We start from the raw sequence: 26,162 nt of genomic DNA, 5'->3' as shown, positions 1-26,162 counted from the left end.
GCGAGCTGGTTTGATTGTGAGGGAGTTTAAGAGCCCCATGGTCTTAAGTATGGACAAAATAGTTTCAGGACTTGATGTGCATGTGGTAGGGATGCATCAGTATTAAAATTCTGGCCGATTCCAGCCAGCTGATAATTATTTTATGTAATTCCTGATAGCTAATAAATGGCTGACGTAGAAATTAATGTATTAATCTTTTTAAAGACAATCTTTAAGTGAACATTAGAAGATGGAAAATGTAATAAATGTAAAAATGGGGAAAAGGGAAATTAAACATGCACAATTAAAGGGATAGTTCACCCAAAAATGAAAATGTGATGTTTATCTGCTTACCCCCAGGGCATCCAAAATGTAGGTGACTTTGTTTCTTCAGTAGAACACAAATTATGATTTTTTTTATTTATTTATTTATTTTATTATTATTTTTATTTTTTTCCATAATATGGAAGTCAATAGCTACCGTCAAATGTTTGGTTACTAACATTCTTCAAAATATCTTCTTTTGGGTTCATCAGAAGAAAGAAACTCCCAGGAGAAAACAAGTGGAGTGAGAGTAAATGATGGTAGAGTTTTCATTTTGGGATGAATTACCCCTTTAAATATCCAATATTATACAATATAAATTGGTTAGAAAAGTAATTGCACACCTCTTCTCGACAAGCTCCAAACATCTGTGTGATGTTGTTATCTGAACCATCTCAACTTGCATGTGCTCTGAAACACTCTCGTTAATTAAATCAGGTAGTTAAGAAATGCTACCTGTCCTCCCAGCCCTGAGGATATAGAGTAAAGAGAGGGGCCGATTTGTCTGTGTCATTGAGAATTTAATTACAGATCTTCCATCTGGCCGTGGCCGCCCAGAAAGGCTCTTTTTCCTTTCCTCTGAATGGAGGAGAACACTCATGATTTTCATTAGCCTATATATTGAGTACTTCGATATGCCTTCATTACGAGGCTTTTTCTGCCCGTTTAAAAAAATAAAAAATAAATCAAGAGCATTTCAAGTCCAAATACAATATTAATATATTTGAATGTCTGTTTTTTTGTTTTGTTTTTTTTGCTGAAAATCCATTTTCCATTTGGACAACATAAAATTCACGACTATATAATATACCAAAAATATCAATGATGGTGATGGTTGACATTTCAGTGCATATCCCAGAAATAAGGACACAATAGGCCTGCTTTTCCTCTGTATTTATTGAAGCTCATTAGAAGCTTATCATCCTTCAAAGGAAGGACTGTACTTCCTCTTTTTGTATGTATACTTGAACAGACCATCATGTTGTGAGCTAGACGAATGTAAATGATGTAAGATTAGTTTCTAGGCAGAATTTACCCTCCAAATGAAAATGTCCCTGCTTTCTCTGAATGAGAAACCTTGTAAATACCATTGTACTATATATGAATATATTCATCATTCTGTACAACAGTATGTATTTATTATCTGATGCCATTATTTTTGTGCCATGGAACCATCAGTACTTGCAAGAGATGGGTTTGCCACTGCCTTGCATCATAGTTGTTGCATTGTAACGGTTTAATTTTTATTTTTTATTATTATTATTTTTTTTTAAAAAATGTGTGGATATATATATATATTCATATATATTAAAATTACATTTAATATATATATATATAATATTATATATATATATTTATGTATATATAGATATATATATATATATAATATATATATATGTATGTATGTATGTATATGTGTGTGTGTGTGTGTGTAAAATATAAAAATACAAAAGAAGATATATATATATATATATATCATTTGTCATTTTATATACATACATATTACATGTAGTATAATAAATGTTTTTGTTCATCATCTGTAGCATAATTATGATTATGGATGCAGCTCTCTTCCAGTAGTATTTTGAGTGATTATGATGTAAAATAGTCGGCACGTAATCCTAATGACAGGATCCCATACAACGAGTAAACAAAGCCTGATAATTATTTCTGTCTCGTATTGAAAATATAAATTAATCCACTTACAGCTCTTACTGCAGTGCTGTTGGGGTTGTGTCTTCTGAGAACCTGGTTTTTTTTACTAAGCGCGAAAGCGTCCATAAATATAGGGAGAACAATCTGTTTAAACCAACGGGACCTGTCCTCTGTTGAAATTCTCAGTTTGCTGCACTAATCTGCCTGTTCTCTGTCAAAGCAGATGTGTTGTTACCGTCCTGGAGTAAATCTCCTTCTGAATGCGCATCCGGCTTCCCTGTGACTTAAAGCTTGCTCATAAATTCTCATGTTTATGTAAAGTTTTCATGTATGTGGTAAGCAAATATCAGTTTCTTGTTATCTTCATGACACACCCTGCTAATGCATCAGTCTTTACAGTCTGACATCTGCATTGTCTGGCCCAAAGGGTAATGTGAAATATTCTAAAGCTTGGTTACCCCGCTCAACATTTACGTTGAAAAAAGCTGTAATGTTAAATTCCCTTTAGAACTGCAAACGAAGGAGAGAATCCTTTCTCTTTCTATATTGAAGTTGGATTCATGTTCCCCCCACTTCCGTTCTGATTTGACCAAGCCAAGTCATAAAATCAGAGTATACAGATATCTTGAGTGTTTATCTTTCCCTCTCTGTGGCTTACAGCTTATTTGTCAACGGTGTTTGTGATGCGTCATTGCCATTACATTAAATAACCTAACGAAATTTAGAGTCCCTTTTCTGTGGATGCCCAGATCACTGATTTCTCTGTGCTGGCTTACGAGATCTCATTTGCTTGGTGATGTTAATAAAGCTTCAGGGAAGACTCATGGCACCGTGGATTATAGGTAGGCTCATGGGACAGGATGGCGCTCTTGTGCTGCTAATTGGTGGGAATGGTATTGGGGTTCAGTGGGGTCAGATTCCTATACCTAAATGTGATATTAAATTTCTTGCTTCTTATCTTCGCTTGTTCTATTAACTAAATTCCATAACAATGTTATTAATCATACAGTTAGGAACCTGTAATTCGTCTCCTGTCATATCATGTAAAATTACAAAATGTAGAATTTGGCAATAAACTTATAGATTTAATGTATTAATTTGTTTCATTTTGGTTGGATTTTTTTGTATCAAGAATTATTTACCAACTTGTGTTGTCAGATTATTTTTACGTGGTTAAACTAATTAGTGATTTCAATTTGGGAACACACATGCCACCCTATAAAGCTTTTTCCCTAGTAATGAACAAGAGTCTTTATTCCTTATTTACTCAATCATATTTGAACACATTTTAGATTATGTTTTGGGACTACAAATCATCAGGCTTATTAATGACTGTTATGCCATGGTGTATTATCCGGTAGCGTAAACCAAAACTAAAAAACGATTGCAACATACTGTTTAACTAAGCAACTTATTTTGTATTGCAAGGTCAACATTTTTCTCATTTTAGTTTCAAGTTTGAAAGTAATCTAAATAAGAAATAAAAACAAGTAAATACACTACCTCAAAAATTGTTGACTATTATAGTCATTAAAAATAAAAATGTCACGAAACAAACTGCGCACACAAAATTACTAAACCTTAAAAAAATTGAAACCAAACTTAAAATGAAAACATAATCATACAAAAATAAAATTTAATTGCAAATATTAACAAAACTGTATCAATGATCTTAACTTCCCCCACTTGCTTTAAGGTAATTAGAACATACATACACGACACATTCCTTTACAAACAACATCGTTAAGGTTTAAATAGAACTGACCAAGAAATATATTATTTGAAAATGGCAATATTTACATACCTCCCCATTAAGCAATCGCCTATGGGTTTTCTGTTGATTTCTCTGTCCTACTAGATATGAGGCCTGTGCCAACCATACCGCTTTCGTGGGTCCATTCTTTACCATGCATTTGAAACGTTTGACCAAGGATTGTGGATGGCCGCATGTAGTAGAGTCGGTCTTTAGTGGCTTGGTGAACTGGCTATGTAGCTCTTGGGTGCCAGTGGTGATTTAATGCGGGTAGTAATCTTATAAAGGGAGTCGTGACGGGGTCAGTGGCGAGGCTAGACTGTAAGAGGGTAAAGCCAAGAGTTTCTACTTTGCTCGCTGAAGTTTCTTTATGATGACATAGGTAGGTGAGGTTTTAGCCAATCCAAACCCCTCAAAGACGCATCAGGGATGATGCGAGGCGCCTCCTCATTATTCCAGTGCGTTAGTGATTAAAATGTGGTTTTTAGGTTTGCGGAGTCCATCAGTACATTCAGTTTTTTTTTGGTAGTTCTTTCGAAAAAGGCAAAATATCTGCCATCACTTTGTATCTGATCCATTATGATTTGATTCTCTTGTGAGGATTGCGTCTCTAACGTTCTTTTGCTTCATTGTTGTCGAATGTTGCCCTTCTATCATGATTTGGTGGATTGGTGAAAGGCAGAATCAATCTGTGGTTAACTTTGACACGTTACCATGAGACACATAATGTTTTTCACTTAATGGTCATCCATTGCTGTGCTGGTGTTTGGAATGTATTTTTGTCGAAGTTGGTTTTTCCCCAAGTAGTATAACCCCCGTTCAGTGCTTTTCCTCGGGTTGAAACCAAACACTCGTATCCAAGTCTGACTTCTCAAACATACAGTTTGACTGGGTTCTATTGTATCTTCTCCCCTGCACGTCATCTCACCATGACGCTTTCTTCTTTTTGAATGAAGCATAGAACTGTCCTTCCTCTGCTGCCTTCCAGTTAATTGCCTGTGACCCAGTCCTGACCAATTGTGTTTGACCCTAAGCTTGCTGTTTCAAGGATCTTCTTGCCGTGGTTGACCTATGGGTTATCTAGGGATGTTCCAAATATACCGTTGAGCGAAACACCCAGACCAGAGACCAACACACTGTGGGCTCTTTGGTGCTGTCTCCACTGCCTATCTGCGGCTGTATCCAGCCCCAGAACCAGGAAAGTATCAGTCTCTACCCAAACCCAGGTGTCCATTTGCTATGCCAGTGCCAGTCGGCCCTATCATTGCTGCTGCGACTCAACTGGCTGCTTTTGCTCCCATGTCCACAGGTATCCAATTCTCTCATACGAGTTTCAGAATTCTGGCTTTGTTTTTTTTTTTTTTGTTTGGATTTGTTTTTTGTTTTTGTTTGTTCTGTGTTGTTCTGTTTTGTTGTGTTTTTGTTTTGTTTTTGTTTTTTTGTTTTGTTTTGTTTGTGTTTTGTGTCAATTCTATTAATTTGTTTACATTTTAATGCCCAACAAAAGTGTTTACATTTATGAATCCAATAAAATGAATATCATAAAACAATACATAAAGAAAATAATTTTATTTTAAATAACAGAACGCCCATCAAGAAATTTTACATTTCGTAACTAAATTAAAACAGATAAATCAATAATAAATCTTTTCTTATTCTTATTAATTGTTTTTAAGACATAAGGCCCAATGCGATTTTTAACCTTGCTGAATAATAAATCATATAGATATTTTTCTTTGTTATTTAGAAAATGTGAAAATCTAATTGGGGTACTTCTTGGTACAAATGTCATCTGTTTTTAATGTATGTTTGAAATGTGTGCCTACAGTTAAAACAAAGGAGTCAGTTATGCAGAACTTAGTTTTCCTTGTAGTATAGAGATTAAAGAAGATTTAGGGTTTAAAACATTGCAGAGAAGGCTTTCAAAGGCCATTTATGCATATAACCGCCGAAAAAAAAAAACTTTATAATTGTATTTCAAACAGAAAAGAAATCGTTCTGTAGAGAGATTTTTTAGGAGACTTTCTTTTGGTTGGTTATTAACAATTAGTATTGGTGTGTGGAAGAGTACCAGAATAGTTCTTTAACTATAGTATTCTTAGATATAAATTCATGATATAGACGGGGTGCGCAGTTTCTCACAGTCGTCTGATGACTGGCAACAGTGGTTGCTTACCGCTTGCATGTGTTAGAAGCAGGTTCAGCCAATGCTGTCCTTCCCCTGTGGAAGGGTTGTGATAAACACACAAGACCGCTCTGGACGCCCACTGCAGTGTTTCTCTGACACATGCCCTGAACTGTATAAGCTGCCAATAGGGCTGGATAAGGCTCCAGCATGTCCCCTCTGAGTCAGATCGCCAGCACACAGAGTACATCTGTCGAAAATGATTTTCAATCCAGAAATTACTTTTCTGTCATCATTGGAAAAAGAATCAGGGTATGATTTTCTGCTCCTCAGATAAAAACACAAAGGACTGAATTTTTATAAGATTCCTGTGTTGCTCTTTTCTATGCAGGTCTTGGCCATGCATGGGAACTAAAGCCGTTTTGAAAGCTTCACAAAAAACAATGCAAAAGCATCATATAGAATATCGTAATAAGTGATCTATAAGATACCATGGAGAAAATTACGGAATTGTTGGAGTTGGCAATTTCTACTTCGTGATTTCCGTTATCTTAAACTTTGTATATCCCATTAAAGAAAAATAATTCTGGAATTGGTCAAGAGATATGGTAATTTCACAAACGTGTCCATTTGGAATGCTTGGGGGGTGGAGTCATGGCGGTGGAATGGAAGGGGGGCTGGCCGGTCGGTTGGAATGTAGTTTGGTGGGTGTTTCTCACTGCAAAGCTATAATTATACAGCATAAGTCATATATGGACTCTACTTTTGTTACGGTTTTAAAGGGGTTGTTCCAATCCGTAATGAATCTTGAAATCCCAGTGACCATTCATGTAATAAATTCTTCAATTACACTTGTGTTCCTCAGAGGACTGAAAACAAAGATTAGTTTGGCAAATTGATGCTAAAATAAGACAAAGTGAACGCTGAACATTAACTGACGAGCTTGTGAGAATGTCAGCGGCGGACAATATTCAGTGTACGATAGAATACTGAGAGATATGTTTAAGAGTAACACCATAAACCACACATGTCCAATCTCTCCTTATATAATCTGTCACTCTTATTTCAATGTCATAAAGCTTAATTTCCTTCTTGCTCTTTTGTCCGTAAATGTTTTACAGGGGAAATCCATCTGGCCTCACCATGTTTGGTCATTTTAATGGCCGTGTTCCCTGTCATCGGGGGGGGTGAACTTTTTGTTTATACTACTTCAAACCAGAAGTAAATCTGTGTCACATCCTCTCGTTAGTTTTTCAGTCATGGCTGATACAGTAACACTTGTCAGTTGTCATTCCTCTGTTTTACCGACAGTTAGCTGTAATGCCCATTTGTTAAAAAAGACAGCAAAAAGATTTGGCAATGCAATCTGTTTCACATATTTTATACTTCATATATTCTTTCTTTGTAAGCATGTTAGCTTTTCCATGGTCATAGAAAATCAGAAAATAATTATTTTTAAAAATACATTATTTTCTAGGTCTGCAAAAATCTGCTTTCCAGATGAAGCAATCTTTAACAGACATCATGCAGACGTACGTGTGCTATCTGTGTAGAAACATGCTAAAACACGCTAGCAACACTTAGCTAAGTGCTAAAGCATGCTATTAATGCAAATGAAACAGGAAGTTGCTGTAACTCAGACATACAGTGTCCAAATCTGCCCCAAACGTAACATGCAACATGTTAGAATCATGGTAAGGCATGCCAATATTCCAATATTCAGTTATACTCATAGCACCACCTACTATCAACAGGGAATGACATGTTTAATACTGTGATGCTCTATTAGCAACACACTAAAATAAGCCATTGAGTGCTAAACATGCTAAAGCATGCTATTAATGCCATGAAAATGTCAACAGAAAATGTCATGTTTTTCTCTAACTAAAACATGCAATGTCCAATCTGCCCCAAATTTTTTGTTTGATAAGAGTCCTGGCCGGAAAACACCTTCTTCTTCTTCTTTTGAATTTGCGGCAGCATAGACGCATCACCAGCGTATTACTGCCCTCCTCAGGTCATTTGAGGACTCGGTTTATCCTTTAAATCCTTGCGTAAAGTCCAGTCTTGTGCAAAAAACTTCATAAAAATCTTTGTAGACTCATAGTCCTTTGGGTTAAGAATAGTCTGAACAGATATATTAGAGACTCCACATTCTAATAACTCTGAAATCATGTGACGTCTTGCTGTATGATGGTTGGAGCACTCCATTATTACATGATTCACCGTTTCTTCTTGTCCACATCTACATCTGCCGGAAAACACCTAAAGGCCAATATTCAGTTATAATCATAGCGCCACCTGTTGGCAACAGGAAGTTTGGCGCACATAAACGATTTAGACATATTCCTCCTATATTTACCACTTTAAATGCATATTGCCCACTGTTCACTGTTTTCCTAAGGCCAGCAGGCGGAGGTGGCTCCAGGTGCGAGGGCCCTTTTAACACTGCTTGCAGCTTTAATCATTACTATCATTTTTTAGTACGTAGTGGTAGAATATATTCAGCATAAAGTTTCCTTATTCCAGCAGAAGTGCCCAGATGGTACACAGCAGATGGCACTGGTGCTTTAATGCCTATTTATTCGTTCATGAATCGTCTGATACTCTTATGCTCCCATGTCACAGGGTCAAATTCTCTCTGACGAGTTTCAGAATTCATCACTGATTGGATATAAAGCTGCCAGGGCTGTTTTTTTTTGTTTTGTTTTGTTTTGGTTTTTTTTGTTTTGTTTTGTTTTGTTTTGTTTTTTGTTTTGTTTTGTTTTGTTTTGTTTCAATTCTATTAATTTGTTTATTTTAATGCCCAACAAAAGTTTTACATTTATGAATCCAATAAAATAATATAATAAAACAATACATAAATAAAATATTTTATTTTAAAGACAGAATGCCCATCAAGATTTTTACATTTCTAAATAAATAAAACAGTTAAATAAATAAATAAATCATTTCTTATTTTATTGTTTTAAGACAGAATGCTAATCACGATTTTTACATTTCTGAATAAAAATAAAATAAAATAGTTTCTTTTTATTTAGAAATGTGAAAATCTAATTGGGTATTCTGGTTAAAAAAAAATGTCATTGTTTTTAATGTATGTTTGAAATGTATGCTTAAAGTTAAAACAAGGAAGTCAGTTATACAGACTTGTTGTCTTGTAGTATAAGATAAAGAAGATTTATGGTTTAAAACATTGCAGAGAAGGGCTTTCAAAGCCAGTTATGCATATAACCGAAACTTAGAATTGTATTTCAAACAGAAAATAAATCTTTCTGTAGAGAGATTTTTAGGAGAATTCTTTTTGTTTGGTTATTAACAATTAGGATTGTGTGTTGGAAGAGTACAAGAATAGGTCTTTAACTATAGTATTCTTAGATATAAATTCATTGATAATAGATGGGTGCGCAGTTTCTCACAGTCGTCTGATGACTGGCAACAGTGTTGCTTACGCTGCGTGTTAGGAAGCAGGTTCGTAGCCCATGCTGTCTTCCCATGTGGAAGGGTTGTGATAAACACAAAAGACGCTCTGGACGCCCAATGCAGTGTTTTCTCTGACACATGCCCTGAACTGTATAAGCTGCCAAGAGGGCTGGATCAAATCCAGCATGTCCCCTCTGAGTCAGATCCCAGCACACAGAGTACAGCTCGAAATGAATTTTCATCCAGAAATTAATTTTCTGTCATCATTGGAAAAACATCAGGGGTATGATTTTCTGTCCTCGATAAAAACACAAAGAGGAGTTTTTTTATAATATGCTTGTTGCTCTTTTCTATGCAGTTGCAATGAATGGGAACTAAAGCTTTGAAAGCTTCAAAAACAATGCAAAAGCATCATAAGAATATCGTAAAAGTGATCTATATGATACAATGGAGAAAAATAACTGGAATTTGAGTCAATATTCACTTCTTGATTCAGATCAACTTCTTCTTTTGAATTTGCGGCAGCATAGACGCATCACCAGCGTATTACTGCCCTCCTCAGGTCATTTGAGGACTCGGTTTATCCTTTAAATCCTTGCGTAAAGTCCAGTCTTGTGCAAAAACTTCATAAAAATCTTTGTAGACTCATAGTCCTTTGGGTTAAGAATAGTCTGAACAGATATAGTAGAGACTCCACATTCTAATAACTCTGAAATCATGTGACGATCTTGCTGTATGATGGTTGAGCACTCCATTATTACATGATTCCACCGTTTCTTCTTGTCCACATCTACATCTGCCGGAAAACACCTAAAGGCCAATATTCAGTTATAATCATCAAGCCACCTGTTGGCAACAGGAAGTTTGGCGACATAAACGATTTAGACATATTCCTCCTATATTTACCACTTTAAATGCATATTGCCCACCGTTCACTGTTTTCCTAAGGCCAGCAGGCGGAGGTGGCTCCAGGTGCAGGTGTGAGCTAAGTTTTATCAGTGAACTGGTTTTAGTTATTATATTTTTTTTTTTTGTGTAGTCAGGTAATATATTCAGCATAAAGTTTCCTTTATTCCAGCAGAAGTGCCCAGATGGTACACAGCCAGATGGCACTGGTGCTTTAATGCCTATTTATCTGTTCATGAATCGTCTGATACTCTGAGGACCGTCTCTCCTTTGAATTTAGTTGTTTTATTTGTGCTAGAGATGGAAGGGATTCTCATGCCAATGTGCCAGGGAGGGCAACTCCCTTGTCCAGTGATATGCTGCCATCTGCCACCAATGTTTTGTGTCTGTGGTGCTGATTTAGACAGTGCCGGCCACACACAAACAGGCTTGCCCTGATTCGAACCCCACTTCTGCCTGAAAATGCAAACTGACATTTTTTTCTCTGTGAAAATTATGCCCGGTTTCATTTAGATGGGACTCCTGGGGCCACACTTTCCTTAGCATTTTATCGTCGGTCTGAAGTGGCGTGGAGGCTCTTTGACTTGAATATACCTGAAGTAATCTACGCCAGGACAGATTCAAAAATTACTTCAATTTTAAAACCGTACAAATACCTTTGTTTTTGGAGCTTTTTAATTTAATATTTTTCAATTATTGTTTAGGCATTTTTGTTATATGCAAATCTAACATATTTGAATCTGTCTTTTTTTATCATGTACAATACACATACCCAGAAGCTGTTTGTTACAACCAAGCTTAATGTGGTATTGCTGCTAACCCCTGCCTAAGAAGTGCCACTAAAGCTGTATCTGTTCATCTCTTACAGTCTGCTGTATTTCAAATAGTCTCACACTTGTTCCTTTTTCTACCAGTATGTACCACAGGGACTGCATGCATGCAGAAAACCATGATGGCATTTTTAAATGTTTTGCAGAAGGTTGCTTTCCTGAATTTCTGTATATTATGAGTGTGAAGCTGTATGTGTGTTTGCGTTTGCCCTGGCTGTGTTTTGAGTCCAATCCAATTGAGATTTCTTGGCTTTGCCCACCACTGGCCCCATTACATAATCAGATCAGGGCTTGCGGTCACATGGCCGATGGTCAGTTTGTGCATGTTTTCACTGCAAATTCATATTTGTGCACACTGTATATTTGTGTGAACTGCCTGAACAGGTCATGTAATATGTGTTTGTCTAAGTGTTTCATTTTGTCCTGCTTCAAAGTCACAAAATGTGTAAACGTTCATCTCTAACAGCCTATTAGATCACATATTTGGGGCAAAAAACACCAATGGCTACAGTCCATACACATGCACATATCGTTGTCTGTCTCTGTTGTTATCTTGGTGACCCGTGACCGCTAAGCTGAAGAGGTTCTGGATTTTTAAAACCTAAATTTTGTCTCTTTGAAGGAGGGTCCTGACAGTTGGGCTGATCCCCCCCCTGGTGTGGGTTTTGTAACGTTTCAGAGTGTTTTATTGTTTTGGGGGGGTACCCCCTGATAACGCCTGTGTGGAGAGCTTAGCATCACGCAATTTATTACATGCAAATAAGGTATGGCTTGTTTTCTTCTTTCTCGACGCGCCAGACAAAAAGGGTGCTTGTTCTGTCTGGTTGAATGTTTTCATTCATACGGAACTCTGTTGTGTGGATCGGTAGAATCAGACAGGTTTTTCGAAGAACGGATAACATTTCAACATTCTCCTACTTAGGCATATGGTTGTTTGCTCTAGCCAGCAAGAAATGACATCAGAAATCTGTTAACCGTGGAAATCAAAGACGATTACTTATCAGACCTGTCCTTGTGGTGCATTTCCTGGAATGGTGGAGGGGTCAAAAGAAGTCAGATAATTTTATGAAGGTGCGGAGGAAAGGTTCGCCAACATGTTTTTCTCAAACAACCTTAATCGTGGTTTCGAATGGAATGACAAGGTGTGTCAGATATTATAGATATTGTTTTTTTTTTTTGACAGGAAAGGTATTGAATACTATACAGGACATTATATATAGATATTTAAACGGTTCATTTAAATAATACAGAATTAACTGCATAGCAATAAATATTAAAAATAATACATTTCCAATACTAAAACATTATGTTTGTTCATCAAACAGAAGAATTTTTTATTATTATATTATTATTAAATATATTATATGACTAAATAAGATAAATCTTAAACGTTTTGATTAGTTTGGCTTTTTAAAACCTTTTGCATTTAAAACTTTGAACCAAAAAATGATGAATTGTGTCTTTTTGTGTTGGGCCTGTTACAGCGATTAAAGTCAACTGATGTGGGGTCGTGTGGGCATTTCGTCCAAGCTGAATGAGGCGTCGTGGATGCTTGAGGAGAAGTACTTGAGCAGCAAGGCTGTCTGTGGCCGGAAAAGGTAAGGAGCCACTGTCCATTCGCACCATATCATTCAGTTTCTGCTGCTTTCCTTTAGTTTCAGAATACCTTCCTTCATATCTTAATACTTTTAGTCAAAATATCCTTTAACTGGTCTTTTGAATAGAGCCACTCTACAATAAAACCTTGCTCACCTTTGAAGTACTTTTGGTTTACTTCTCAATTCCGGTTTATCTTGATCAGCTGTTGGTGTCGAAAGAGTTTCCTGTTTTCTTAGAATGTGTCCTTTCTGGTTGTTTTCCTGTCGGTCCGACTGTGGTCAAGTATCACATAACCCTTTAAAAACTAGTTTCATTTTGCGATACCCCTTTGAACAGGAAATCTTTCATTAGTCTGCAAGCAGTCCACGATAATGCATAACCATCCTGGTCAGCTTTGCATAGAAATAATGTTTTTAAGAGCTGTTATTTTCTGATAAACGGATGGTTGTTATGTCCCAAAAAATCCTGATCCTTCTAGCGAATCAGGCGGTGTATGCCTACCTATGAATGAAATGTGAGCAAGTTCCCAACTTCTGGTGTCCACGACTGTGCACGGTCACAAGCCAATGCAGAAGTTTACTTGAGGTTCTGGACCATTAAGATTTCACAGTGGAATACCACAACTGCAAAAGCCTCCCGTCCACTGTTTTCATTGGCCGTCAATTATGAAAGTATTTTTTTCCCATTAGCCAGGACAAAACCAATAAGCCAGTTTACAAGTTGAAATCACAACAAAATGAACCCTGGTATGAAGCTAAAGAATTGTGGGAAAATTGAATAAAAAGACAAAGGACAAGCCTTCTGTATCTTAGAACTTTGAATGAAGAATAGAACTAACATCCCATGAAGCATTGGCAATTTACATAAATTCAAAAATGAGGCTAGAAATAGACAACTGTTGATTTCAAGATGTTGTATTATATTAGATATGTTTTTTTTCTAGCTGTGCTTCATTGAAGTAGACTGGTTATTTTGGTGCGATATGCGTGTCACGATTCTAATTGTTGGAGGTTTTCGTTGTAGAATCATGGGTAGTGGTGTTCTTCATCTAATTCCACTGTTAAACATATATTCAAGAATAAGTTGAAATTATTGGTTGCTGATTACTTTAAAAAACAAAAACTAATAAATTGGGTGATTATTACCTTCATAGCGCACAGTAGGTCTTGCTTTATAACGTTTTATAAGTTATCCATTAAAAATCGTTGTTTCCCCATGCATAGAAATAAATGGGATGTTTATTTCCTATAACGTGGAACTGTTGCACCAATTTAAAACCAACCGATTTTTCCTCTCTTTACAGTAGCAGCTGGCTAGAACAATCAAAAATGAATATTTACATGAAAGTGTTATTGCATGATGCCTAATTAGAAAGAGTATTAGGCGTTTTTTACAAATTGGACAAATTTTATTCGAAAATGCCATATTTCTTGCTCACCTTCTTCTGCACTCTCTCTCTTCTCCCAACTCGGTGTTGAGGTCACACAGAGTCATTATTGTTTTGCCAGAAGTGAAGTGTGAGCTCGTGTCATATGTGGTCCCGGGCAGCCTTTTACTGTGATAGTGCTTGTTATTTCACATGCCTAGGGCCCTGGCCTAGCTACCCCTTTCCAGGAGAACGCTTTTTAGCAGCCTGGCCGTCTGAATCAGCAGCGCGGTCTCTCCAGATGTGCTGGTAACGGTGCTTCTACTGACGCCCCCGCCCCAGGCTGACAAAAATGCTGAATGTCCTCTTATACTGGCTGGCAGGAACTATTCTTGTTCTGCCCATTATGAGTTTCATTTCCCACTCTTCATTGCTCATCAACACGGATAGACAATGCTGTGGTGGTGGATTGAGAATGCTTTTAGTTCTCAGGGTATTGAAAATTTTTGTGTTGTACTGTTGTAAATGAGATAGCTGGATGTGTGTGGATAGTCGGGTGAAGGTGGGTGGGTTGTTTTTACTAACCTCAACGGAATTTCCTTTTATCGATACAAACAGTCCACATCATTGTTCAAAATAATGTGTGTTCCTTCAGAAGAAGTAGAAATTCATAAGGGTTTTGGATGGAATGACATGAGGTGTGAATAAATGATTTCAGAAATTTTCCTTTGTTTTTGTTGGTGTTTTATACCTCTCCTTTTGACACAGCACTTTCATGAAGGCGCTCTAAGCGCTTAAAATATGTCCCCCTTTGACCCTCTTGCTGCTGAGCGAACATGGATATCTGTCACTTTAGATTTTCTATTAACTATTTGAAGGCAACATGACGGAGCAAGAAAAAGTTGACGTTTCCTTACACACTGGATCGGTTAAACACATGGTGCCACCTCCGTCACAACACATTCTTGGCTATTTGAACATCTTGAGCTGTTCACTACCCATAACCAAAAAAAAAACATTTTTTTATCATTTAGAACAGGTTTCGCTTCTCGAATTAAGATATGCCATTGTGTTAATAGCATCAAAGCAGTACCCTGTTCACATGCAACAACAATCAACTGATAACATCAGAATGGTATTATGATTTATGCCAAATCATAACACTAAACTTCATTTTTGCCATTGGAATGGGGTGTAGTTCCGTAAAGAGATGTATATAAGCTGCGTAGCCTAGGCTAGTGTTTGTTTAATCACCCCATTCCTGAAATACATGCCTTTTATTTTTGAGGACTTCGTTCCTTACAAACACTGTAAGTATTGCTCAAACCGAAAATAAAGCTCAGACCCATTATTTTCATCTCTAGAGAGCCATTTTCTGTCTTAAAGGACGCACTCCCACTATTTTTAAAAAATAGGCTCCTTTTTCCATCTCCCCTACTCTACCACAACTGTAGTTACATTGTGCACTAAAACCGACGGAAATGAAAAGTTGCAATTTTTCTGGGCCCATATGGCTAGGAAACTATACTCTCATTCCGGCGTAATAATCAAAAAACCTAGTGCAGCAAAGTACACAATGGTAATCGGTTTTAGTACCACGGATGTAAACTACAGAAGAGTCAAAATTTTAAATAGGGTAAATCATCCGAAACTCTTTGGTAATTTTTTAAGCGAGATGCTAACGGTCTATCATCGTGTTTCAATGTCTATGCTAAGCTAAGTTAAAAGTGCTACTGCCAGTCCCAGAGATCGGCTGAATGGATTCGAAACCGGAAAAACTCAACTGTTTTAACTCTAGGGGAGTTGGAAAATTAGTCTATTTTCTAAAACAGTGGAGTGTGTCCTTTAAGTGACTGTGACGAGAACAGATTTATACAGTTATGATATGAATGTTTTGTTTTAAACTCGTTACCTCGTTTACACACTTACTCATGTAAAACTTACAATGTGATTTTACTGCCAAATGATGAAGTTTTGATAAACAAAACTGTTTTTTTTAAGTGTCATCAGAGGGGCACACATGTACAGTGCTTTATTCAAGACATATATACACTTCCAGATCTTTGAATAACCTCTGAGGCTGTGGAAATCCCCAGTTAGAAAGCACAGGAGAGGGCGTTGTTACAGCTGTCAGGGCGCTTATCTACCCAGATATGCCGTCCTGTTTGAGTCACTCTGACTTAACAGACTTCATACTTCCCAGAATACACTGTTTTTCCTCATGATAGGAAGTAGTTTAGGACGTCTGCTGTGCTTATGTGTTATATTTAGTATATTAAATATATGCACTTTTGGCTAGACTTAATAAAAATAATAGCATGATCAGTCATTAATACATCATATAATACATTCACTAGTTAATGTACATACACAATTAAAAGTTAAAAATGCCAAAAAACATATCATCATTGCCAAATATTTTTACAATGCAATTATAAGAAATATTGTATATATACTTTAGTTTTGTTTTTTATTTTTGTGTTTATATGTATGTATATCATTATCAATCATTAATGCATTAATTCCCTTTTTAATGTACATATATAGAAATGTCACAAAACCATTTAATTAAGCTTTATATATAATTGTAAGAAATATTGTAAAATATGTATTTTTTTATTATTATGTATACTTTTGTAAAACTTAAACACACACATATATTTATTTATCATTAGTTTTATTAATATATATATATTGTGTGTGTGTGTGTGTGTGTGTTGTGTGTGTGTGTGTGTGTGTGTGTGTGTGTGTGTATATATATGATTTATATGTAATTAATGTTTCTAGTTTATTATTTTTTTAATAAGATGCATATGTATTTATGTACGTTAATTCTTTTTTTTTTCTTTCTCTCTGTATTTACAGGTACTCTGTCAGCTGGTGAGCCCAGCTTTCCCTCTTCCAGTTTCTCATTCCAGGTAATTTTTACAATTAACATTTCAAAGCCGTTAAAGCGCATTTTTCATTCAGAGCAACTTAATGGTAGTCATTAAATGAGGATGTGTTATCCACCGTAGAAGGAGAGCACTCAGGTGTGAGGTTAAACTATGCTGAGTGCTCTGAAGCATGATGAGAGGGTGGAAGAAGAGTTTAATTTAAACCACGTTTTGTTATGGGCCCGCCCCTTTCTGCACAAACACATGTCCCATCATGAGCTATTAGGGGAAGATATGGCAGCACATTCCTGGCTGCTTAATTAGTGGCTGGTGGCAGCCTACAGCTGCGCCCCCTGCTGACAGACTGTATGAACAGCTATTAAAGATTAACCTCAAAGGATTTAATCAATCTGAAGAGACTTTCCACCGTAAGATACCATGAATCAGGAATGCATACAAATGTGAAGATATAGAGGGGTTAAAGCTAGTAAATATCTGTGGACTGTTTTCAGTTGAATTTCACAGTCGTTTGCTATTATTTATTTCTTCATTTTTCAGAGCTCCTGAGTCTTCGGCTTATGTTTTGCTTTTAAAACAGATTCACAATGAAAGCACTTAGGGTTGTATTGATTCACTTTATTGATTGTGAGCTCTAACATCATCTTGTCATCAGCCAATATCCTGGTCCTTGAACGATAGCGTTGTTCTGTCAAAGACATGATTATTTTATAAGGTAGCTTGAATAGGAAAGCTTTTGACAAATCCAAAATAACATATTCTTTATGTCTCTTGTAGCATCCGTTCCAACCTCGTTCGAAGGCCCCATTTGGGAAGAGTTTTGGTACCAAATTAGAGTCATTTATTGACACGCCACGTTTTCTCAAAGGACTACAAGACCCAGCGACCCTTCTACCCTCTCAATGTGCTCAACCTCAATGAGTTGCCAGATGTAGGAGGTGAATTTGGCTATACTTAAAAAAAAATAAAAAAACACCTAATCATAATATTATTATTCACACTATATACATATTATTAGGGATGTAATGATTCACTCACTCAATTAGACTGTATAATTTTCAAAATCAAAAGCAAAAACAGAATGGTCTCACTTTAGTTTTGTGAAGTACTACATAAAACATATCGAATGAAAGAGCAGACGGGCTGAATGAGATGCCATTCACTCTCTGACTGCAGGTGGCGCTTATGACAGCAGTGATACAGTGTTTCCTGGGTTACCGTTGTTAACAAAGCACAGCTGCATAACACTACTTTAATATGCAAAGTTCAGAGGCAAGATGAAAAGAAAATACAACGTAAACTTGTCTAAAGATAGTCAGTTCCCTCCAGAGATACAGTTATATAACTCCTTCTCCAATTGTGTCATGATTTGTTTGGCATCTCAACCGATTTGAATCATCACATATTTGAATCTATTTTTGACCAACTCGCGGTTAATCATTACATCCCTACATACTATATTATACTTGCTTTCCATTTCCTAATGTCTGCCCTTCTTTTCCCAGCAACCCAGCTGTGCTGTGACAACAAAAAAGTTTAACTACCTCCTGGTAAGAACAGGCACGCTCATGCTAAAGGCCAGCAGTGATCTAAGAGGATACACTCCCGGACAGGTTATCAAACTATCCACTGAGATCCATAACAAGTCTGGGAAAGACACTGGCTATGTGATGGCCAGCCTAATTCAGGTGAGAAGAAAATAAAAAAATAGACTCTGCTGATATTTAAATTCATTAAAATACATTTCTGCAGCACTTTGGTTGACAATAGGTGATGTACTTGTAGATGCAATTATCAGAAAATGCAACTCATTTCAACTGTGTATATCTGTGCAGAGAGTGTCGTATAAAACAAAGCGGCCAGTGTTTGATCTGCGGCCCATAGCACAGGTCGAGGGTGCCGGGGTGAAGGCTGGTAAACATGCAGAGTGGAAAGAAAAGATCATTGTACCCTCCCTCCTCTTCCTCAAATCAGGCCTCACTGGCTGCAGCCTCATAGATATTTGAGTATTTTATCCAGGTATGGGACAGGAAATCTAACCTTACTATTACATGAGGTAAAAACCTTCTTTTTGTGAACTGAATCAACCAATTAATTTAAAATATCAGACACATTGAGTTGAAATAGAGAAACGAATCAGTCTGATTCATTAAAGAATCATTCCAGTTGTTGAATCAGATCAACTAATTCACTGAAAATATCTGACTTGGTGAGTTGAATTAAACTCAAGTGAGCTTTCTTGTCATTCTGCTGTATGTGAAACATTCAAAGGAATTAAAAGCTGTACCTCACAGGATCGGCCAATGCACTGAAAAGATAAACCAAATAAGTGTGACCCATAAAATAATCATTCAGATCATTTTTCTGAACAGGACTGAGCAGTGCACTTGAAAACAAATCAAATCATGTGAACAGATTTAGAATACCAAGTAAGTTGATTGATGATAGGACTTAACACCTAGTCATATAATGCAAACAAATTAAAGAATCATTCAGCGGGCAGTTTTTGTTAACTGGATCAACTGATTCCATTGAAAATATCTGACTCCAGTGAGTTGAATTAAAAACTGAATCAGTCTGATGAATGAAAAAAATAATTCAGAACACTTTTGTGACCTGGCTCAACTAGTTCATATAAAAAAACAAAAAAAAAAAACAAAACAAAAAAAAGTCTCAAAACTGTTCATTTCAAAAACTGATTCAGTCTGAATTCATGAATGAATCATTCAGAGCAGTTTTGGGACCTGGAACAACCAGTTTATAGAAAAGATTGGACTCACTTTTATTTTTGACTAACCAAATCAGTCTGATTCAGACAAAACATTCAGGTCAGTTTTGTCAACACATCTACTGATTCATTGTAAAGATTCATTCCAACCCTCAAAAGAATGATTTTGTTCACAAATCTCATGAACATGTGATTTTTATTTTTTGCATGTTCTATTCTTTTGAAGGTTTTTTTCTTGGATGCACTGCTGAAGTCTTTAAAATTAAGATTTATCTAGAAACATAGCTTCATGTCATGAAGTGTGTCTCCTTCTCACAGGTTTCACTAAAATCTCCAGAGGCTGTGGTCACGTTACCCATCTACATTGGAACATTGCTGTAAACTTTGACTCCCTCCATTCCTCACCCCATCGCCCAAGGTGCACCAGTGGCCTGCCATGCCAAGCCTCAGCCCTGTGCCCGTAGTCCCTAGTGCACCTCCTGCAGAGGACGATCTGGAGGGTGAGCTGGGTGCAGGAGGAGTAGACAGCGAGGAGATCCCCACCAAGAGTCATTCTCAGCAGGATTCGTCCGGCGTTCCTCTCTCCATGTCTCCCAGCGTGGTTTCGGGTCAAGCGTCCCGGTCCGCTCCCGATGCAGAGCCAGCAGCCCACCCAATTACTCCGACGGCTCTGCTCCTCTGTTTTCTGTCTGTCCACAGGGGCCACCATACCTTTCTTCACAGATGGTAATACAACACCAGTGCCCACTTCCTGTCCCCTCATCCTGCCCCCTGAATACAGCACCTGGGAATACCCACATGGTGAGTGATCTAGTTGAGAATTAGTACCCTGTACAGGTTTGTGTCTCAGTGGTTACCCTTATTTTCCAAAATGTTTTGCAGGATTTACATGCAGTATGTTTATTTGCTAGTTGACGGATCAGTGTTTAAACTACTGTATGTAAATGGCTAGTGCAAAGCTTTGGAACTACAAAGCAAAAAACTCTAACTCATACTGTAGGTCATAAACTCTTTATAAAATAATGTGTAGTTGCAGTAAAAATATGCCTCTTTTTGATTCAATTAGCAGCATTCAGATTTGTAAACTGAGTGTTGAAAGGCTAAATATGTCAGTTTATCTGGTTACAGATGACATTTCTAAATTATTTTTCTTATTTATTGAATGTTGTATCGATGTATGCATGTGAAGCAATAAACATAAATACAACAACACCACTGAAATATGTAAATAATAAATCTAGGAACTGTATCTAAGATCAATACAACAAACTGGAAAATTTGACATTTGTCTGTCTGTCTGTCTTTCAATCGTTCATTCTATCATTCTATTGTTCTGTCATTCTATCTATATTAAGTTTAAAACATTAAAACTCTTGCATGCAAGTAACTCAACGACACACGTATAGTTCAGATCAGTTTTGCTTGAAAACCATTTATGCTTACAATGTTCTCTCCTCTAAAATGTAATCAAGCATAAATGTCATCATCATAACCATCTACAGTAAAAGATCAAAACGAAACATCACTAGTCTTTGTAATCCAATCGGTTTGCCATTTTATTCTAGACGTTACTTCTGGTAGGAGGCTTTTGTTAATATTTAGTTTATGTATGGGGTTACATTACAGCAAAGGATAAAGTTACAGCCATCAAATAATTAAGAGTGTGCAACAAGCTGTAACTTGTCACCATGTCAACGCACATTCAATAATTTAAACTGTTCGATGCTGATCCAAAATATCATTTAGTGGCAGAACTAATCAACTAGTCATCGAAACCCTAACCTTGGTAGCAGCAAATCGGAAGCTTGTATATTTATAAAAGAGGTTTGCCATGTAGACATGACCCTGTCTTGATTGTGTACTCATATTAAATGCAGATTTATTTAAATATGTTTTTTTTTTTTCACTCTTTTCAGAGCCACCTCCCACTTATGAGGAAAGCTGCAGTAGCAACAACTCCAGCTTCAACAGTAGCATGAGGTAGACCCATTAGAGGTCTTGCTTCTTCATCATGCCATTCATCTGCTGCCCTCTGCTGGACGGTACAGGCATTGCTGCCAGCCCATAAACCTGGCCCTTCTTCTTCATGAACCAAATATGTTTAAAAACATATAAAGGATTGTTTCCTTATTTTTTGTTAATCCCCTCAGATTACCATTTCAACATTAAAGAAAACAACCTTGAAACTGTACAGGGAGAATGTTTCAGTTCCTAAGAAGATGTAGCACTCTTGAGCATCCCCAAGATGAGACACACTCAAGAGTTCTAGAGAGAAAAAAAACCAGCATCTGTAAACATTATGAAAGTGAAAGTTACACTGAAAATACTTTTTCATTCAACCAAGCCTGGCCTTATGTAAATCTCATCACAACACATGCTCTGTAAAATCTGACTTAACGCAGAAATATATTGCTGCCTGACTGAAAGTCTTGTTGAGGAAAAAATATTTCTTTCCATTATGAATTATTCCTGCTTATGCCAGCAGCAATGGCTCTTGACGGAGACACCGGGCCACAGAGAAAGTGACTCTGGAAAGAACAAGTTTTATTTATTGATCATGATTGATGTTGTAAGTTTTCATTTGACTTTTAAAATCCATCTCATCACCCAATGGACACTGTCTGGATACAGCTTTGGAATACCAGTATAGTCAGTATGTCATTATCACTTGGCCAAATGGTAGCCAGTGTCCCTTGAATGGTTAAGGGAACAACATATTACATATCATTTTTTAAATGAAAACTATTTATACGTTCATTTTGTTTCACAGGCTGTCAAGATTTTAGGATGACACTTATGACTTCTGACACTGTATTTTTGTTACCTTGTTTTACATTAACAAAGCAAAATAATCCTTTTTTTTTTTCTCTCTCTCTCTGGGGTCCACCGTCTCACCCTAGAATTATTCTTTCAAATTATTTCAAAGAACTGACGTTCAGAGTGTAATAGATTTTATCGTTTTTTTCAGACTGTGCGTAATATCAGTGCTGGTAATATGTTAGATTTTGGAAATTTCTGATATGCATCATTGGAAATCTGATTCGAACTGTACATGTCTTTGTATGTGACTTGTTTGGTCTTATGCATTAATATTTCTCATACTAACCCACAGCAATTGGAGATTTATGATGGCCTTAGGCTGTACTTGGATTGTTGTGTACAGTCCTTTAATATGGCAAACACTTTTTCCAAAACACTTGTCCAGACCCTTGAACTGTTGAAGAAATTGAAAAATTGAAGCACAAAAGGCACTTTTATGTGTGTGTGTGTGTGTGTGTGTGTGTGTGTGTGTTGTGTGTGTGTGTTTGGGTGTGTGTGTGTGTGTGTAAGAATGTTTTCTCAATTCCTTCTCCAAAATCTAAATGATCAATTTCCATTTTGAGGTTGAGTGTTGTACTGAGTTTAGTACTTGATTCAGTCAGCAAACGAAGTGTGATTCAGGACAGCCCTACAGAACAGACCACCTATATAATGTTTTACATCATTTTGTATGAAACAAATTTAGAAGACATGTTTTCAGTACTAAATCCTGTGATATTCTATATCTTTTCCATCTGTCTCTGAGTATCTGTTTAAAATTTATGTTGCACTATGTACCATTTACAGTGCTGACAGAGAAAAATCTTTTGGGTCATTCTACAAAAAGGGTGCCATTTTGCGTCCTTTTATACAGTATATAAAAAATTAACAGTGAAAAGGTGATGCATTCATGTGATAATGTGTGTATTTCTTAAAAGGAATGAACAAAAATCCAGTAACTTTATTTTATTTTCATCAAGTGGATTGAATTTCTGGCCTGTGTACTATTTGATGAAAACAAAAAATAGAGACATAAAAACTAGCATTTATTCTCTCTTTATATTTATGGACATAAAAATGATTTATTGTGCAAAGGTTATTGAAAGAATAAGTGAAAGAGTTAGTGAAAAAACTGAACTATTCCATAACGCAGAAAAACTTTGTCATAACAACATTATAATCTTTTCAAAATGCAAATACTTTAATGAAAAGTCTACAGTTTTTTTTTAATCACTTTGTCTTATATTCTGTTAAAATTGTCAGTAGGGGAAACTTGTGTAAATTGAAAGTCTGATTGTTAAAATTGTATTTTAAAACATTTATATTTGTAGCATGAAATGAATCAATGCGATTTACTAACAGTTAAACATTATACAAATTATATAATGTTTAAAGTCTTTCAAAAATGTACTTTTGAATCATGTTGTTAGACTGCAGAAGGGTACAGATTATATAGAATGACCCATTCATATTCATAACAAGGGATCTCTTGACTTTGCAGGTTTTATCGCAGGAGGCCACTGTGACTTCTAACAGTGCAGCTAAAATTCTGATTGTTTCTTCACTGTGAGCAGCACTATGTTGAAATTGCATAAATTTTAAAAACATTCAAACAAAAATAAGAAATTTCAAATTGATTTATTTGAATTTGTTAATGTTTATAATCGAAATCAAGTAAAGAAACCCCAGACTTGAACACCTATTCTGTATTTTAAACCACATTTGCCTTAAATGTGAATCTGATGCGTCCCTGGTGCCATCGTAATTGTTAAAAGACAAATACTTTGAGATAACATTGCATCGCTTTAGATATTATATTAGATATTATTAAAATGTGCAAGTCCTCCATTTTTGGAAATGGTGACACTGCAGTATGGACAAACACTTAGTTGTTTTTTATTTACATGTGCTATGTTCAGTCTTTTCCTTTTCACCAAAGGTTCAACAGCTTTATCATGTTTCATTTCATCATTGTCTGATACTTTCCTTTCCCTGGATTTTCAGGCAGGTTTTGAAATAAAGAAGCATGATTGTTGATCAGTGTTCTATGTTTAGATGTGACAGAATGAAACTTGTACAGAAAATAAAATAACTTACATTCTCAGGTCCAGCCCCCAAGATGTTGCTCATTTAAATTTCTCATTTTTAAAATTACTTGTGCTTGCTTACTCATAAAAAGTGATTAAAATGCATGAAAGTATTTATTTGTTCATTTATCAGTTCAGTTCCTATTTACTTTCTTAAAAGAATATTTCACCTAAAAATGACAATTTCCACAAAATGATTCATAATTTAGCCAGAAGCAACAGTTAAAGGATGTTTTTTTTCTTAATTGTTTATTTCTTAAAAATAAAAGATTTTAGCTTCACACAGTATTAACTGATGGACTGGATTTTGTGTGGATTATTATTATTATGTTTCTATCAGCTGCTGTTTGGATGCTCATTCTGACGGCACCCATTCACTGCAGAGGATCCATTGGTGAGCAAGTGATGTAATGCTAAATTTCTCCAAATATGTTCCAGGGAAGAAATAAACTCATCTACATCTAGGATGGCTTGAGGGTGAATGCATTATCAGCAAATTTTCCTTTTTGTGTGAACTTTTCCTTTAATATATGTTAATAGGTAATTGATAAAAAAAGAGAGATATGTTCCCTTGAAACAGTCATTTTAAATTATAAACACTGACAAAAATAACATTCGTAATGGTTATGAAACAGTTTGTTGTATCGCATTATGTAGATGTAGTCCTAAATAAATTCACCAAAATAAACATAATTTAGAATAGCAATTGATTGCCTGGTTTTCAATGATACTCACTCGTACACTGTTTTCTGGATGGCAGCACAAGGAAATAGGAGGTAAATGATTAAGGTGTCAGCACTGCCTGGTGCCTCTTTCCAGTTGCCATAGAAACTGATCCCAATCCATCATTATCACAGTGCCACATGAGGACATGGACAATGGTGTGTAGTCAGCATGGATGGTAGACACTCTGAAAGCCAGAGAAAGATGGAGTGACGAACCCCAAAAGAAATGTGCATGGAGAATATTAAATGGGTGGTCAGAAATAAATGAATTCACTGCTAAGTAAATCTTGTGATCTCGTTGGCCTGTTGGCTGTTGTCAGAGAGGTTTTAGGAAGTTTTCAGCTCGGCTAGGCTGGTTTTAAAATGGTTTGGTTAGAACTCAGTACAAAAAATATATTTCCTTATTGGTTGTTACTCAGTAAATTAATAATATTTTCTTATGTACATGTCGGTTTTGAGAACAGATGAGTGAGCTGATATTTGAAGTGAACCCATTATTTGACTGATGAGGGAAAAAAATTAAAACATAAATTTTTACAAATTAAACATAGCCTACTGGAAATACGAGTTTAATCGACATATATTTTCAGCCAAGAGACGTTAATGAACGTCACATAGGCTAATATTTATATTTTAAATGGGTATCAGCTGCATCATGACTGCAACAAGTTGAACTGGGACATATAGTAGGAATAAAACTTAATTAAAAACGTATAAACAGGAACTTTTAGCGGAGTTCACGTCAACGAAAGCAACAGAAAGCCTATACGCTGCATTTTATTGCTATTTTGAAGAACAAAGACAGCAACAGGAGAGAGCGGCATTCAGATGTGATGTGTGTGTTGAGCGACTGCGACTTATTAATTTCAATTTCATTTGCTGCAGTTAGCCTGTCGGCTAGACGAAGAGATACTCAGCTGCTCAACTGCGGCGATAGATTGCACTAGCGCTGTCAAATCCAGGGGGGC

At 36.3% G+C, this 26,162-nt stretch overlaps 1 pseudogene; it reads left to right on the top strand.

Annotated features, from left to right (window-relative positions):
* Positions 1–23,134, top strand: part of LOC109046034 — a 30,455-nt pseudogene extending 7,321 nt beyond the window's left edge.
* The last annotated feature ends 3,028 nt before the right edge of the window (positions 23,135–26,162 follow it).

Source organism: Cyprinus carpio, chromosome A21, assembly GCF_018340385.1.
Source record: "Cyprinus carpio isolate SPL01 chromosome A21, ASM1834038v1, whole genome shotgun sequence".
In the NCBI taxonomy this organism is placed as follows: Eukaryota; Metazoa; Chordata; class Actinopteri; order Cypriniformes; family Cyprinidae; genus Cyprinus; species Cyprinus carpio.
The sequence above is the reverse complement of the archived record's forward strand: the minus strand, read 5'-3'. Positions and strand labels throughout refer to the sequence as shown.